A 16,032-nucleotide genomic window follows, 5' to 3' on the forward strand; every position below is an offset into this window, starting at 1 on the left:
TATTATTATATATGTTCAGTAATTACAGTAATAGGTTTTGCTTTGCATCTTGTACCACCTTAAAGGCTGTCAAGATATATATCATCTTCAGGCTGAGAGAGCAGATAAATGTAAAACGCAATGGAAGTTGTTAATTTTAGAATTTGCTTTCATTCATACTCTCGGAGAAACTTCTATCGGGAAAATTACATAAATTTTGAATTTCTCAGTCTGTTCGTAGGTGCAGTGGTGCAACACTTAAGGCAGGGCAGAAACCAACTTCGACCATTGTGGACAAAATTGGTATTAAGATCACTGATATTGGGCTTAGGTGGTTTTCCAAATTTCACTGAGACCGGTCAAAGCTCTTTGCCAGATTTGGCCAAGGTTCAAAGCAGAAACCGGTGTGAAAAATTTATTATTCTGGAACGTCTTAACATATTTGTAATGAAACGAGAAAGAAACTAGCCACTGGTATAAAGCCTTTGAAAAACTCTGTCAGCAAAGCCTGACCAAATTTCATGTCATTTGATCATGTTAACGTAGGTTTCTCTTAGGAGTAATAGCTTACTGCCATCTATTACATGAATTGAGTTTTCTGAATAAGCTTTTGGTGCTAACATATCTCTTTTGAAACAAAATCGTGGTTTGTGAATGATAATTTGTCCCTTCTGACATTTCGTGTCGTTTGGTGAAACTACAGTGTTACAGCATTAAACTGTAGTCCGAATGTTCCTTATGAACGAACCTCATCTTGTGCTCTTTTCGGATTAATTTCGATCCAGATCTCTACTTCTTACGTTGATGAAATATGTTGTTGTACATCTGCTGGTGTTTAGTTTCCTTTCGGTACATATTTTTATTACATACAGTATATACCTTTAGAATACCCAAATATGTATATACCTTTAAGAAGTTCCACCAGAATTATTGCATTGGATACGTTTTATTTATGTACAAATTTTTTCTGATACTGTAAGTAAAATACTTAAACTCATCTTCTAGACACACAATTCATCTGTGAGCAAATATCATCGTAGAAGGATAAGCTATACAAATATCGTTTGAGGCATTTGAGATAAAACAGCAAAATTATAAAATGTGACTGATTAGCAAATTCTGTCCCATTCTAACCGTGAAATATTTTAATGAATTTCTAGAAAATGGAGACTAAGTTGAATGAAGTACTTAAAATGCCGTTAGGTAAAATTTGTCTTAGTTGAAGAAATTTATATAAAATGTATTTGGTAAGATGTAAGCTGCCAAAGGATAGCAATTCCATCAGTCTCGAAGAAGTCGAATAAAATAACGCAAGAAAAATGTTAAGATATGACCGTGCAGTCATTCGTGACCAAGCGTGTAAGGTTTCTGCTTTCGTATGCTGGTTCGATTCTGATAATGGTACTAAGCTTCGAATAAAAACCAGAACAGTACTGCTCTAAGCAATAGACTTATCTTTTAAGGGTCAATGCTGAAAAGGGACATTAAAATTCAATTATTTCATCAAATATAAGTTAATCCACAGAAACCAAAAGGGAGTGCTACTTCAGACTTACAGTGAATGCTAAGAGAAATTTTCAAGGATTTTATGATAATGGCTAATTTTGGTGCCGGTAGTCATTTGTCCAGCCAGGTTTTTCTTCATTTAGAAGTTTCTGGAAGTACTCTTTCCATAACTTCTTTATCATCTTTTCACTTATCACAGTCTCGTTATTTCATCCTTGATGCAGCTCACATGCGAAATATATTTCTTTTGCCTCTTTCTTGCCTTCGAAAGATTTTATATAGTTTTTTCTCCCTCTTTTGTTTCCAGGTGGTTTTGTTCAACTCCTCATAAGCCTTGACTTTCGCTACACAAATTGCCGCCTTAATGTTCTTCTTCGCTTCTTTGTAATCCTCCAGGCTTTATTGATTTCCAGAGTTCTGTCATTTTTTGTATCGTTTCTTTTCTCATTCACAGCTTCTTGAATTTCTTCCACCCGCACTTCTCTAATCAATGAGGCTTCTTCCTTTTGTTTCTCTCACCACTTTTCTTGCTGTTTCCCTGAGTGCTTTTGACATTGCGGTCCACTGCTCTTCCACGTACATCTCTTCTTCCTTCATTTGCAGTACTTGCGATATGATTATTTCCTTTCGAATCTTTCCAGTACTTGTCCCATCTAGTTTTCAGGACTTCGTTCGAATAAGAATCTTGTTTTCTTCCTATTATTTTTGTTTCCATGATGCAGATATCGGCAACTACGAGACGATGATGCTCCGTTAGACTCCTACGTGATATTACTGTGCAGTCCTGTGCATCACATAGGTTTTGTCACCTCTAAAGATGAACTCGATCTGAGACCTTGAGGTACCACTCTTATATGTATTAAGGTGTTCTTTCTTCTTAGAGAAGGTATTCAGGATAGCAAGATCGTATGTTTCCGCCACTTGTAATATGTTCTCATCTTCCTTATTTCTGTCTTCCAATCCATATCCTTCATATGTTTTTTTATATCCTGATCTTGATCATCCTACATGCTTATTTAGAACTTCCGCTACGATAAACTTTTCGAATTATTCTGCAGAATAGTATCTCGCTCCACCCAAAATTCTTTTGTCTCCTCATTATACCCAGCTTGTGGGCATAGATCTTTCTCCTAATACAAGCTTGACTATCATAATGCTGTCGCTTCCTTTCGTCACATCCACCAATTCTCCTTCATTTTTTTGTCCAAGACAATTCCAACGCCTTTCTTTCTGATGTTCCCCGTGTATATAAGCTTGTATCCATTTCTTATTTTCGTGATGTTAAACTCTTCAATTTAGTCTCCTGGATGCAGTTACGCTGGATCGTGTTCTTGCCAGCGTTTCCTGTAACTAATAGCTCCCACCTGTCAAGATCTCGACGTTCCACATTCTTATTTTGATTTTCTGATGTTTCTGGGTTTGCTTCTTTAGCCCCTTCTGTTCATTGTTAAGGGTAGCCCTTCCTCACTACTCAGGCCTTCAGGCGATCGGTCCGCTGGTCGCTTCTGGAATATGCCCTACTTTTTTGTCATTCATATTCCTTTTCCTATGCATATTGATTTGGCAGGTGTTTTTACTACTCTATCCTATTCAAGTCGTAGTTCAAGTATATCGTAGTTAAAGTATATCGATCATACGAGAAAATAAGTTTTCTTTCCCTGCCTACTCTGCAATCACGAAAGAGAGAAAAGGGAGAAACAGAAAAAATGGAAAGATTATGTCAGCTTTATCTTTGTCCAAGTTCATGTTGTTTTGATCAGTGAATATCAGTACAAAGATTAGTTTAACTGTAATATTCACATTTCCACTCTACTCCTCACTACGGAAGTTATTTTATTTCGTAACAATGAGATTCAACATCTTAAGTAAACCTGTTTACGCTATAAAAGAGTAGGTGGTAAATAATATAGAGATTTATAACGTATATTATTAATTATTTGGTAATTGTGTACTAGTCCAAATGGCGGATTGTTTCTTCTTCCCATAACAATTGGCGGCGATCTATAAAAGCTTTCTCTTAAACACGACAATTAATTTCTGTTATATTTTAGGGACAGAGAATTGTTTCACTTTTATTCAATACATTTTTTTAATAAAAAGAATAGAAGAAACCAACCAGAAGGGATATTTTTATTGATTTATTTGAAGTGTTTCGGGGCGTGAATGTAATACGTTTCTATCGTAATTTGTTTATGATCATGGACTAATAATACTGTATTTTGATTACATATTTAGCACTATTTAACAGTATATGGATCGTTAGTTGCAGACAGGTAGTCGGAGTCCCAAGAGAAAGATTAAAAGTTTGGATGATGAGTGCATCAAAAGTAGGCCATCACAAGAAAAAGCAGTTAGTTAATTCGGAAGTTGTGTCTGTTAGTACAAAAATACAGACTTGGAGGGGAATGGAATAACAAAATCACTGGCCTGAGGTTTGGACTGAGTTTAGAGAGACAATGTTTGGATAGTGTTGGTGAAAATAGTAAACTTGGATTAGGTATTTGTTCATCTGTTATGGAGTTAGGTGTATACAAAAAAGAAAGAATTCACATTTCAGAACATTGGATCATTACGAGATAGAGGCTTCAGGTAACAATCGAGCATCTCTGCTATCCAGCATTCGATATAAAATAAAGAATCATAATGAATGAGGTCACACAACTACTTCCATAATACAGGAAGAATCGCAAGCGAAGACCATCAAAGAAGGCATTATGAAACTTACTTCGACTGCTGAGGATACCACCACCAAAATATTTCGGACAGTCTAATAGCTGACAATGAAAAATCGACCTTTCTCAGATGATGAGAACTTGATTCATCTACACGAGATAAATGGAATAAATATGGTTCAATTCTATATTCCCGCTACACTGCCACAAATATTATCACTAATATTGGTGGGAACAAGATTAAAATTTAGTGTTCTTCTTTGACCTGATCGATTTATATTCCCAAAATGTTGAAGACATTGAGTCCAAGTTGTTGAACTCTTAAAAAGCAGGCTTTCATGAAGAGTATCTAAGAGAAAATTGGATTGCGATTGCTACTGATGGTGCTAGCGTAATGTGTGGAAAACGTTCTGGAGTTGTCTCAGAACTGAAACAGAAGTACCCTCAACTGTTTTCATGGCACTGTTTATACCGTAGAATGAAACTGTCACTGTCACGCTGTCAAGGATGTCCAGAGAACAAATCACTCCAAATCTTTTATGGACGAACTCTATAGCTCATACAATTAGTATCCTAAACATCGTCGCAGAATGGAGGAAGCGTGCCATAATCTCGGTGATCAGCTCTTGAAAAAAGGACAGTTCTTGGCATGCAGTGAGTTCCAAGTACATTAATGACCGTAATGGTTGCGTGGATATCGTTCGAGGCACTCATTTCACTAACTCATTGCAGGATAGTACAATAGATTCAAACTGAAAGCAGCATTTCGAGGTTCGGAAAAAGACTTGCGAGCGAGTCCAGAATTTCTTTGGGATTTAAAACTGATTTATGATGTTCTGCAAGTGTTAGCTGTATTATCAAAAGAGAGAACCGTAAGAGAGAATGCAACCAAGATCTGATCACCTAGTAAAACGAACCATACGGGTGATCGAGAGTTTGAGAGATGAACCAGTTGAATACATGCAGTTGATTTTTAAACTTTTAAGAAGGTATGTTCCAAAATTCAATGCTAGAAGACAAGAAGAAAATAGTTGCAGTAAATGCTCGTCAATTCGCTCAAAATATGGCAGGCAGAATAAGAACCAAACTATGTTTTGTGGCCGACTGAGAAAAAAAGAAGAAAAAAAAATTGTTGCGACACGTTTCAACACACTTTCCTGCCAATAAAATTAAGGGAATCATGGGAGATGGAACTTCCACAATTCACGGATTAAGGGACTTGGCAGATATCCCTACAGCTAATGACACTCTAGCAAATAAGTTAGATTACCAATGATTAGAACAATTTCTACATTGTTCCACAGCGGAGTGCAAACGAGAGTTTAGCTTGATCAATAACATCATCACTAAGTTAAAATCGTCATTGTTGATTTCCTATGATTTAATGAATACTACGCAATGTTCAGTGTTCATTAAATCAAATGGACGACCAATTTTGATCAATTCATGTCTCAGAAATATATGAACACATGGCTTCAAAATCACAAAGGTACAAATCAAGAGTTTGCGCATAATGCTCCAGTGATAAGTGTTTCGAAGCATTGAAAGATGCACGTTTTGGAGTGCGTTTAAGTAAGCAGGTGCAAATAGCTCTGAAAAAGACTGTAGTATTGAAGGTAAACAATAGATCTTTAAAGTAATTTTGCATAAGCTTTATTAAATCTTTACCATTATTATTTAATTATTAAGAGTATTCATTTGACAAGAATGGAGTAGTTTCGCGTAAACAGATGCAAATAGCTCTAGAGGAAGAATTAAATATAATTTAATGTTTGGTTTTCAAACTATTTTGTTCAGTTACTTTTTATATTGTGTTATAACTAATATTTAAGGTATTTAAAAATATATTCTGATGACAAATGTAAAAATGTACCAAAAGATGCACTCTCGAGGGTTTTTTTTTTTTCCTTCGAGTAAACGGATGCAAGTAGCTTCCAGAGAAGACTTAGTTTGTCAAAGTTAGTGGCTCATCTATTAGTCAAAGGTTTTCGTTGTTACTGTCGTTAGTAGCTACTACAGTTTGGATGTAATTATACAGGAAGGAACCAAAACATAAACTTTCTAGTTTTAGGATAAGAGGATGGAACTGGCACATTTATATTCAGTAGAGGAAGTCAATGGTTATGATGTTTCAGTTGCTTAAAACTTTATCCTCTGCTTAAGAAAATCAAACCTTGTTCGATCTTTTTTAAAATAAGGTTTTTATATCAACCCAACGTTAATATGTGATTTTCAAGAATACAGAACCTATTAATAGAAAAGTATTTTCTGCTTTAATGATTTATAAAGAGCCCAAATTCATTCAAAATTTTCTTAACTACTACTGGTACACCGGGCTCGATTTTCTCTGTTTTCTCGCAGTTGGTTGGTATCTTCTACATACCTACATCCATTTATGTTACTAATGGTGATTTATTTGAGTGTCATCAAGATAATAGTATTAGCTTTTAGACTATAAAACATTATCACAGCGTTTATATTTTGATTACATTTTACAGTGTTCATTACAAAATACCTTCTTCATTGTTATATATATCTTTTTCACCAAGATACATGTTCACTAAACAGCATGTACCCTGTGAAATTTTAAGATTATAGCTCTTGAAAGAGGAAAGGAAGGGAATCTAGTCTATTATATTACGAAAGAGTGAAATTGACTATCATAGATACTCAGGCCATACCAATATATCGAGAAATGCGAGATTTGGACAGAAAACGCCCTTTGTTATCAGAGCAATGAGTAACAGAAAGACTTATTAAAAAAAAAAAATGCTAAGCAAAGTAAAGGAATTTCAAATGTTTCACCCAGAATAGAGTACCGCCTGAATCATTGAAATAATAATAATAACAATAATAATAATAATCGTACTGTGTATAAACATGAAAGATAGGCGGTTTGTATTTGAATACTAAAAAAACAGTTGATTGCCAACCTCGGTAGTCGTAAAGTCTAGGAGTCAAGGACATTGTTCACGAGCTTCTGAATTTGGGTTGGGGGTCTAGATTGAGTATTCGGGCTCGAGCCAAACATTGTTAAAAGTTATAGGGCACTGGTCAAATAGCTTCAAAACTACTCGTCCCGGGATTAGAATTGTCAGCGACTCGAGCAGTTCGGCTCACAGCTCATTCACTATCGACCCGAACCGAGAAGTGAGCCGAGCCAACAGCTCACCCAACCGAGACGGCTAGAGCCCTCTGCTCAGTTGAGGCGAACCGAGCAGATAACTCATTCCAACCAAGCCAGCTCGAGCCGATTATTCACCCCAAGCGAGCCGGCTCGAGCCATCGTCTCGGTTGAGCCGAGCCGAGCTGAGCTTCTTATAAAAAAAAACTCTTGCGGTCTCGCTATCGAGACGAGACGAGATGCGAGCAGTGCTCCCTCTCGTGAGCAATACTAAAAGTATTCCGTGTTACTGCTTAGCTTACATTTCTCATGGCTTTCGCTTTCCAGTGTAATCAGGCCATGATTTCAAAACGAGTTAAAACGAGAGTGTCATATATCAAACTCGACTCGACTCGAAACTCGGCGTCAAAAACAGTGAATCGGTTCGGAATTCGACCCGAGAATATTACCTTTGACTCGGCTCGAAACTCGACTTGAATTCGAGTCGAGTTTTAGCTTGACTCGTGCCCATCCCTATGTGTTAGAAAAATGGCTGCTTATTATTATTCTGCTAAACTAATTATATAATGATAACAATATTGTTTTGTAAAATTAAAAATTCAGAATATAGAGAAGCATTACACTACAACTAATAAAATGAGAACGCATGAACTGGGGGTGAAAAACTTGCCAGTAACTCTAAAATTGATACGTGCTTTTTAAAGCTAGTTGTTCCAAACCCTATAATCAACGGGACTTTAGGATATGCAAACTGATCTCAAAGAACTGTAATATTACATACCATCAACATTACATCAATAAAGTAGGCCTGATTATTAGAACACAGCTTATTCATATTAACTCCTTAATGTACATCGTTATTATGGCACCCTAGTTGTTGATAAATATTTCCCGCCGGGACACCAGTTTGCTGTCAAAATCTATGACAAAATCTTCCAGGTGCTTGCAATCAATACACGTGATTTACTTGAGTCTGTCCTCATCTTCCAAAAACAGCAAGTGGCACTATGATCTTACCTGTTTCTTTGTGTGTCGGTGACTGACTGTCGGTCACTGACATACATAGTTCATGCTCCATTGTTCCATTCTGAGAAACTCACCTACAGGAGAGAAACATTTTAAACAAACTAGGTACGTTACTTAAAAATTTGTAACGTGTTACCGTTAGAGTTACTTTGGAAAAAATTAACGCGTTACTAGGAAATGTTACTTAAAAAGTAACGCGTTACTTGCGTCACGTTACTTCCCAAGACTTCTTTCATTGCATTATCTCCTAATCCCTTAAGCAAATCTACTGGTATGTCGTCGTCTCCAGTGGACTTTCTCCTTCGCATGTCTTTGATTGCTTGTATTACTTCACTTTTCAATATACTGGGTTCTTTTTCATCATCCATCTCTTCCTCTGCTTCGATCTCGATATCTTTGGGGCGATTCTTCTGATCATACAGATCTTTTATGTATTCCTCCCAAATTGTGAGGATTTCTTGATGATCATTGAAATTGGGAGATGAAACTCGGCATATAAACTCTTCACTAAAACTAAACGTACACATGTCCTAATGTTTTTGAAGGGCATGTTCTTTTCTCTCTCTCTCTCTCTCTCTCTCTCTCTCTCTCTTTTTTTTTTTTTTTTTTTTTTTTTTTTTTTCATATTGAAGGCGTCTGTTGTTTGTAATCGAATTACGGGAAAACGACTAAAAACCTCAAAATGAATTTTGGAACATGCTTAGTGATCATCTCGAGCTAGATTTCAATTATCATTTTGATTAAAAAGCGTATCCTAGGAATAGAACGTTCAAAATTAACGCGGATAATAGAGTATGTCTTAAGCCCTTCAAGTTAGGAAAATGAAACTCGGTATATAAACTCTATTACAAGTATGACCCACATTTTGCAAAATTCCGATTTTAAGGTGGGGAGAAAGGAACAATTTCTGTGTTTTTTTTTTTTCTTCGCCACATTAAAATCTACGATGTCTGTTGTTTGTGATCATGGAAAACGACTTATTAGTTTGAAATTAATTTTGGAACATAGTTAATCTACCTCAGTGTTTTTTATCATGTCGAATTGATTAAAAGGTGTATCCTAAGGTGTATATATATATTCTCCCTCTCCCCCTCTAAATAATTCACCTGTGTGGTGGTACCATATTCATTCTCGTTCAGAGATAAATGAAGCCTAATTCCAGAAGAAGAAGTTTATTTTTTATATTCCAAATCTGTACGGCAGTTAAATGTACGAGTATTTAATCATCCACGAGCTTCCGTAACATACTAATAACGGAAAGTGGTTAAGTTTTGAGTTCCCTGTATAAAAATTCCAACTTTCCCCACAGATTATTTAAGTAATGGAAACAAATATGTGCTTCAACATGTAATCTTTGAGAGTTAGTGACAGTGAACATCCGTGCACTTCGTCCTTCTCTTGTTGGTGCTGTGTTGGATGATAGTGAGTAGTACGCTAGAAAATGTAGTTCAAAGTGCTGATACCATACGGAACTCCTGGCAAGACATCATTTGAGAAGACATGGAAAGCAAGTCTATAGTAAGATGGATTACTGGACAATGAGAAGAATTGTTACAAGGTCTGTAGAGCTAATGCGGCACAAATGACTGCAGAACAGTCATAACCTAGAACGACCAGTGGTAGAGCGTTCACTTCCGGTGCTTGGGGTCCCTGGTTCGATCCCAGCTCGCGCCATGTGGACTTTGTGGTGGGCAAACACCGTGCTCGTGGGTTTTCTCGGGGTTCTTCCGTTTCCTCCCACTTCCTTCATTTCGCTAATCTCTCATCATCACCGTCTCCTTTAGCCTAACCGGCTTAACCGTGGGACGTAAAACTTAAAGATTTCATTTCATTTCATATTTTCATTACGATTTGTGTATGAATCCGTGAACTCTCACTGATTTACTCATCACCAGATCACCAAAGTCGTTGAGTGCAGGAACTTGAAATTTTCTACAAATATTCTCCGTAAGTCCTTATCTGCGAATAGGATGGGGTTTTGTAAAACATGATCCCTAAGGGCGGAAAGTGGGTTTTTAGTTCACTGACTCATTCATCACTCGTTCTCCGAAACCGTTGAGGGTAGGAACTGAAAATGTTATACAAAATATTATCTCTAAACTCTAGGCTGTGGATATGAGGTAGTTTGTCGAGATTGGACCCTGAAGGTGTAGAGAAAGGATTTTTTTTTTTTTCGAAAACTGTTGCAGCTCTAGGTGCTTGAAATTTTGCACAAATGTTCTCATTATCTTTAGGCCGTAGCCATGGACAATACCATAAACTGGGTATACTTTGGCTTTTTTTTTTTTTTTTTTCAAAATTCCTATTCTAACATCTTGTAAGATTAGGGAGGCAATTTAATGACATTTCTCCTTGTTCAAATGCAGTCCTTTGGCTTTCTTTTGAAAGCAGTGAAAACACAGTGTGACCAGGAATGATGATTATAGTTCCAATTTTTTGATGTCATGCAAGATTTTTCATGATTGGGGTAACTTTAGCTCATTTGTCAAAGTGACTAATTAATACATGAAAGTATTACTGTAGCACTGTATTTAAGAACCAGAAGAGAAGAACATGGTATTATAAACCCATTGGTGAAATTATTAATGTTTTTACTCAATTTCAATCGAATGAGAAATATTGTCTGATGAAAATATTTGTATTCTACTTGGGTGAATACGAAACATCTATAAAAGAACGCTACAAATTTCTCACTACTTAGCTTAAAATACCGATATTACAAACATAGGGGTGAAATCATCTTGTTCAATTTAGAGGCAAACAAAAATGTCGCTCAATGTAAATCTCTCTAAGTGGATAAATACTTAACATCCGAAAATAAGAGCACCATATTCTTCATTACGGTAGAGTACTTTATCGGTAGTATACTGCTCAGTTTTAGGAAGAAAATTCTTGCAATTCAGGCACTGTATAATATCCTCTTTTAGAAGCTAGAAGGGGGGTTAATCTTCCTTATTTCATCGCACCATTTGTACACCATTTCATCTTTAATATTGAAGCATTACCAACACAGAAATATGGGCCAATGTTGCCCCAAAAATTGAGTCAGTGTTTCCCCACGCACTTAAACGCTTAATAGTTTGTGCGAACAAACATTTCAGGCGTTAGCGTATCAATATTCGCTAATGAACATGTTTTTTATATTCTACTTATGCATTCAGAATATGTCACTTTAATGCAATGAACAAAAGTTGTGAAACTTGAAATATGATAAGTGTTTATTTGCTAACAGTTGCTAGCATTTTGCTTCCCACGTTCTGGAAACAAATCACTAGCACCAATATTCGTGTGCAAGGGCGTCCATGTTGTGGTTTCCAGGGGGGGGGGGGGGGAAGGTATAAGCGGCATTTCAAATGTGTGACTGGAGAGTGGAATTGCAAACTGGAGAGTGAACAAAGAGAAGAACGGAGCTTGTATCTTTTCTCACAGTTTACAAGATAAAAGTTATTGGGCGTAGGAACTTGGAATTTTGTACAAATGTTGTCCATAAATCTTTGGGTGTAGATAAGACAAAATTTTTCGAAATTCACACCCTGAAAGGGGGAAGGAGGAGCTTGGAACTTTTTTCCCACTGTTCACTGAAACTTTGGAATAGGGAATTGAAATTGTATATCGTTTTCTCCTTCTTTCTTTCTTTCTTTCGTAGACTACAAGTAAAACTAGATATTGTGAAAATCATACATAAGATGATGGAAAGAAAGGGGAATCTTTTTATAAAAGTTTCCTCTAACTCTTCTTCATATTTCTGAACTCGTTTGACCTAGGAAGTTGAAAGTTTGTATACATGTTCTTATTCCCTAGACTCCGGTAAGACAAAATTAGCTGAAATTTCACTCCACAAGGTGAGGAGACTTAAAAGCTTACGTTATTATTCCATGTGATATTGGGTATAGAGCAGAGGCTGAGCTAGGAATTGTCTGCTGGGGGGGGGGGAAGACCTTGTGGTTGGTCTCGGAGGTCTTGGTAGGTGGCCATCTTACAGGTGGCATTTTTATTTTTTGTCAAAAAGTTGGGGGGCAATGCCCCCCATAACTCCGCCCATGGTATAGAGTCACAGAATTTGTATATTATTATTATATTCAGAACATAAATATCTCGTGTAAGAAGACAATTGAGCTCGTTGGAATCTGTGGTCTATAAGCTTTCCAACTGTGTATAAATCATGACTCTGTGATAATTAGGAGGGCCGTCAGAGCCCCGAACCTGAGAGTCTACCATTTTGTTAAAATCCCTGGCGGGCGTCTAAAGGTTAATTGTGTTGTTATGCCGTAGACACTAATCATGGTTAGCTATCCATGTTGCAGGTGAAGATGTATCTTGAAAACTGTTTAGTTAAAAGATGTCATTTGCTCCTTGTAGGCTAGTCACTGCTCTTTTCTATGAGTTGTATTGTATTTGTCAGAGTATTTCTTCTAGCTTTTGATGTGAGAACTGTTCATTATTATGGAAATGATAGTGACCAAAAAATACTCAAGTTTTGAATTTGTCAATTTGGATCTTAGAATAGTGTATAGTGTGTTTAACCTCAAATATTCTTGGAAATAAAGAAATGTTCAAATACTTCACTTGAATTTCTGTTGTTTTAGTTATACGCACATTGATGTACAGAATTTCGTTCAGTAATTGCTGTTATAATAAGAATAGAACTCTGCTTGTAATTTACTTCATGCACAAATCCTGCGGAGAATGGGTTGTTTGTTAGAAAATTAAATTAGCTTCTTTAATCTGATATTTTAGTTGTTTTAAACATGTCCAACCACCATCGAAAAAAAAAACACATTTAAAACAATTTGTTTAAAACGTTTAAAACAAACTGAATAAAACAACAGCCTTGTTTAAAACATGTTTTAAACACTTGTTTAAAACATTTTGTTTTAAACATATCACCCGTGCTTCCATTAGCGATGACTTTCAAATTCAACTACTATTGTATGTGGGCCGGGATTCACCTGCGAAGTGGAGGGGGGTTACCGAGACATGTAAATATAATCTAAAATGACCGACACTAGTGTCCAATCCATAGTTTTCGCGGTCGCTGAGATGAATGGTGATACTTCCACAAGAGTTGACTTCCAAATACATCCCCCATGCGAAGAAGGAGTATTTCAGCTAGTTACAAATAAAATTATACCTATCTGATAGCAATACTTTGTATGTGGAGTCAAGATAATTATAATCTCTCTGCGCCTAAGATAAGTACCCAATTGTGAATGGGCACACTTTTGCTGACGATTGAACAGTTTTCTCACTCATACTGTTATCTTCCGGCAAATGAAATAATATAAACTTAGTAGATTTCGAATCTTCATGCCTTCGTTTATTCTCAATATTACGTGCACTGGATGAGCAGACATGTATTATATGTAAAATACAATATGGATAATATTTATGTTTATGAGTACTTGCTTGATAATTGTCACATTTTGATATTAAAATTTCTTTTTGATAGGAGCTTCGCTCCTTGAGACTATATGAGATTGAAATATGTACTTCCACTAGGAACCAAATTCATGTCTGCCTCACCAAAAGAGAGACCACTAAACATTTAACCACGAGAGAAGGAAGGTCCTACTAAACTGTGTTTAATTTTAAAAAATTGTACATGGGTTCATGCTCGCTTCAGCATTAAATTAAGAATATCTACAAATTACATTTGACCGACGTGCTTTCTGCTTTAGAAAATGGAAGAAAGAACATTTTTGCACTTGATTGCAGTCAGATCAAGTATGTAAATTGTAATTTCAGATTTTGAAAATTGGCTAATAGTAATTGATAATAACAATAAGAGTAAACGGTAATAACTAGACAACGGAATTTGTCTACTCATTTTCACTCTTTCTAGTAATTTTGGAGACAGAATGCGGGCATTTGTCTTGCATCTAAGCGAGCAACAGCAGAACTTTGATTCTTAGTTTGTAATCGTCAAGTGTATCGGGTCGCTGTTCGGGTACCATTTATTTGTAATCGCCTAGTCGTGGTCTGTCCTCCGTGGTCCTGCCAATGAGTATTCCCCTGAGACCTGGACTTACCTGGGTAGGATGTTGAAGGACCTCTCCAAGAAGGGATTACAAAATTGTTCCCAAATTGCTCGTCGGTCTCAATGATGAGATGAGCATTAGGCGCCGAGAGGTTCGGATGTCTCGTCTCCAAAACCTCACGGACAATCAGACGGTCATCCAGACCATAACACACACAAACATCACTCATACACACAACGAAAACACACTGGGTTAAATGACACTATACTTATTTATTAGAATAGTATTAAAAGGAAAAATAACGAAGAGAAACGATCACAACACTTAACACTGAATACGTATAATTATTTCCATTATTAAAATCACACTTTACTTTTCACTATACTGTAGCTCTTATCACTTTGATATATATATATGCAGAAGATTATAATTGAGATTCACTATAAATACTTTTCTCACACCATTGACGCACTTGGGGGATTAGCACTGGGGGGAGTGTCGCCTGGATAATCCCACGTAGTAATCTAGTTGCTGCTCCAAACAGTCTCCAGCAAAATTAAATAGTCTTTAAAGTGGAATGCTAATGTTGGAGAGCGCGTTTATAACTTTTTGGCGCACTAGGTATATGAACCTGGGACTTATTGATTGGGGCTAGCCGTAAGAAAACGTTCTTCACCGGCTAATAGCTTGTGCCCCTTAGCACAATAGTATACTTAATGCTTGACGCGACGTACGTGGTCGCTGCCTCGAAACATGGAGTAACACTCCCCGAACCAAGAAGTTCGAGATACGAGCTGCATTGGTCCTTTAATCAATGTTGGCAGTTCATTCTTAAAAGAACTCAGGTTAAATCACCTGTATATACATGCAAATAGATCATTAAAAAAGAGTTGACGACAATTTTAGTCCACTGGCCACGACGCACAAGACATTGCGATAACTCGGGCGTGTGAAAGAACAGATAACGAACTGGAAAAGCGGTGTAGCTGGCATCGGTCTGGTGTACGAACTCTGGTCTATTCTGATGTGCTCTAATCTACTGCAATATTTCCATAAACGATTAAAGAAAGCACTTAATTCAGTTCCAAATAACTGTAGAATATAAACTGTGCATATTAATAAGTCAGGGAGAAACATTGAGAAGCTTCGTCGCTTTCTGAAATGTTCTCATCACAAAGCAATGTTTTAAATATATATATGAAAAAAACGATTAAAGACTTCTTTGTTCAATTGCGTGGGAAAGAAACAATTTCCACCAAAGAAAGAACTTATTTGCGTCGCAGAATAAAGTATAAATCGAAAAAATAATCACTGTCTTTACGAAATATACAGAGCATTTACAGAAAATACTTCTGTAATCTGGTGGCGGTTATAAGTTTAAACTTTAATGTACGTATGTCCGTATCATCATTATTCATAAGGTGGTCGGTCTCGTTACGTTAGTCGTTATGCAATCTTAGTAAAGTTTCCATGTAACCGATTTAAGAGATGTATTGTGTTGAATACAAAGAAAGGTAAAATATTGTGTAACCCCAACTGACAAAAATGATAAGAACATTACGAACGATTAACAGCATTATGAGCAAAGAATATTTTTATAAAAGTTTTCTCTAAGGCTTCTTGTTACCATTCACTCACACTACGTTATGTAACTATTTTAAAGATAAAACAAAGTTACTAACGGAGAGGATATGCATGCATATCCACTACATCTACTTGGTTCACACATTTCCTCCATATATCCTTT

General features: G+C 36.4%; 1 protein-coding gene across 1 annotated transcript in view; it reads left to right on the plus strand.

Moving 5' to 3' along the window:
* The window catches only part of Nak (Numb-associated kinase), a 171,384-nt gene that overhangs the window by 146,276 nt on the left and 9,076 nt on the right, over window positions 1-16,032 (plus strand). The gene's annotated exons all lie outside the window — the stretch shown is intronic.

This window comes from Thermobia domestica, chromosome 1 (assembly GCF_964235325.1).
Source record: "Thermobia domestica chromosome 1, izTheDome1.hap1.1, whole genome shotgun sequence".
Classification (NCBI taxonomy): Eukaryota; Metazoa; Arthropoda; class Insecta; order Zygentoma; family Lepismatidae; genus Thermobia; species Thermobia domestica.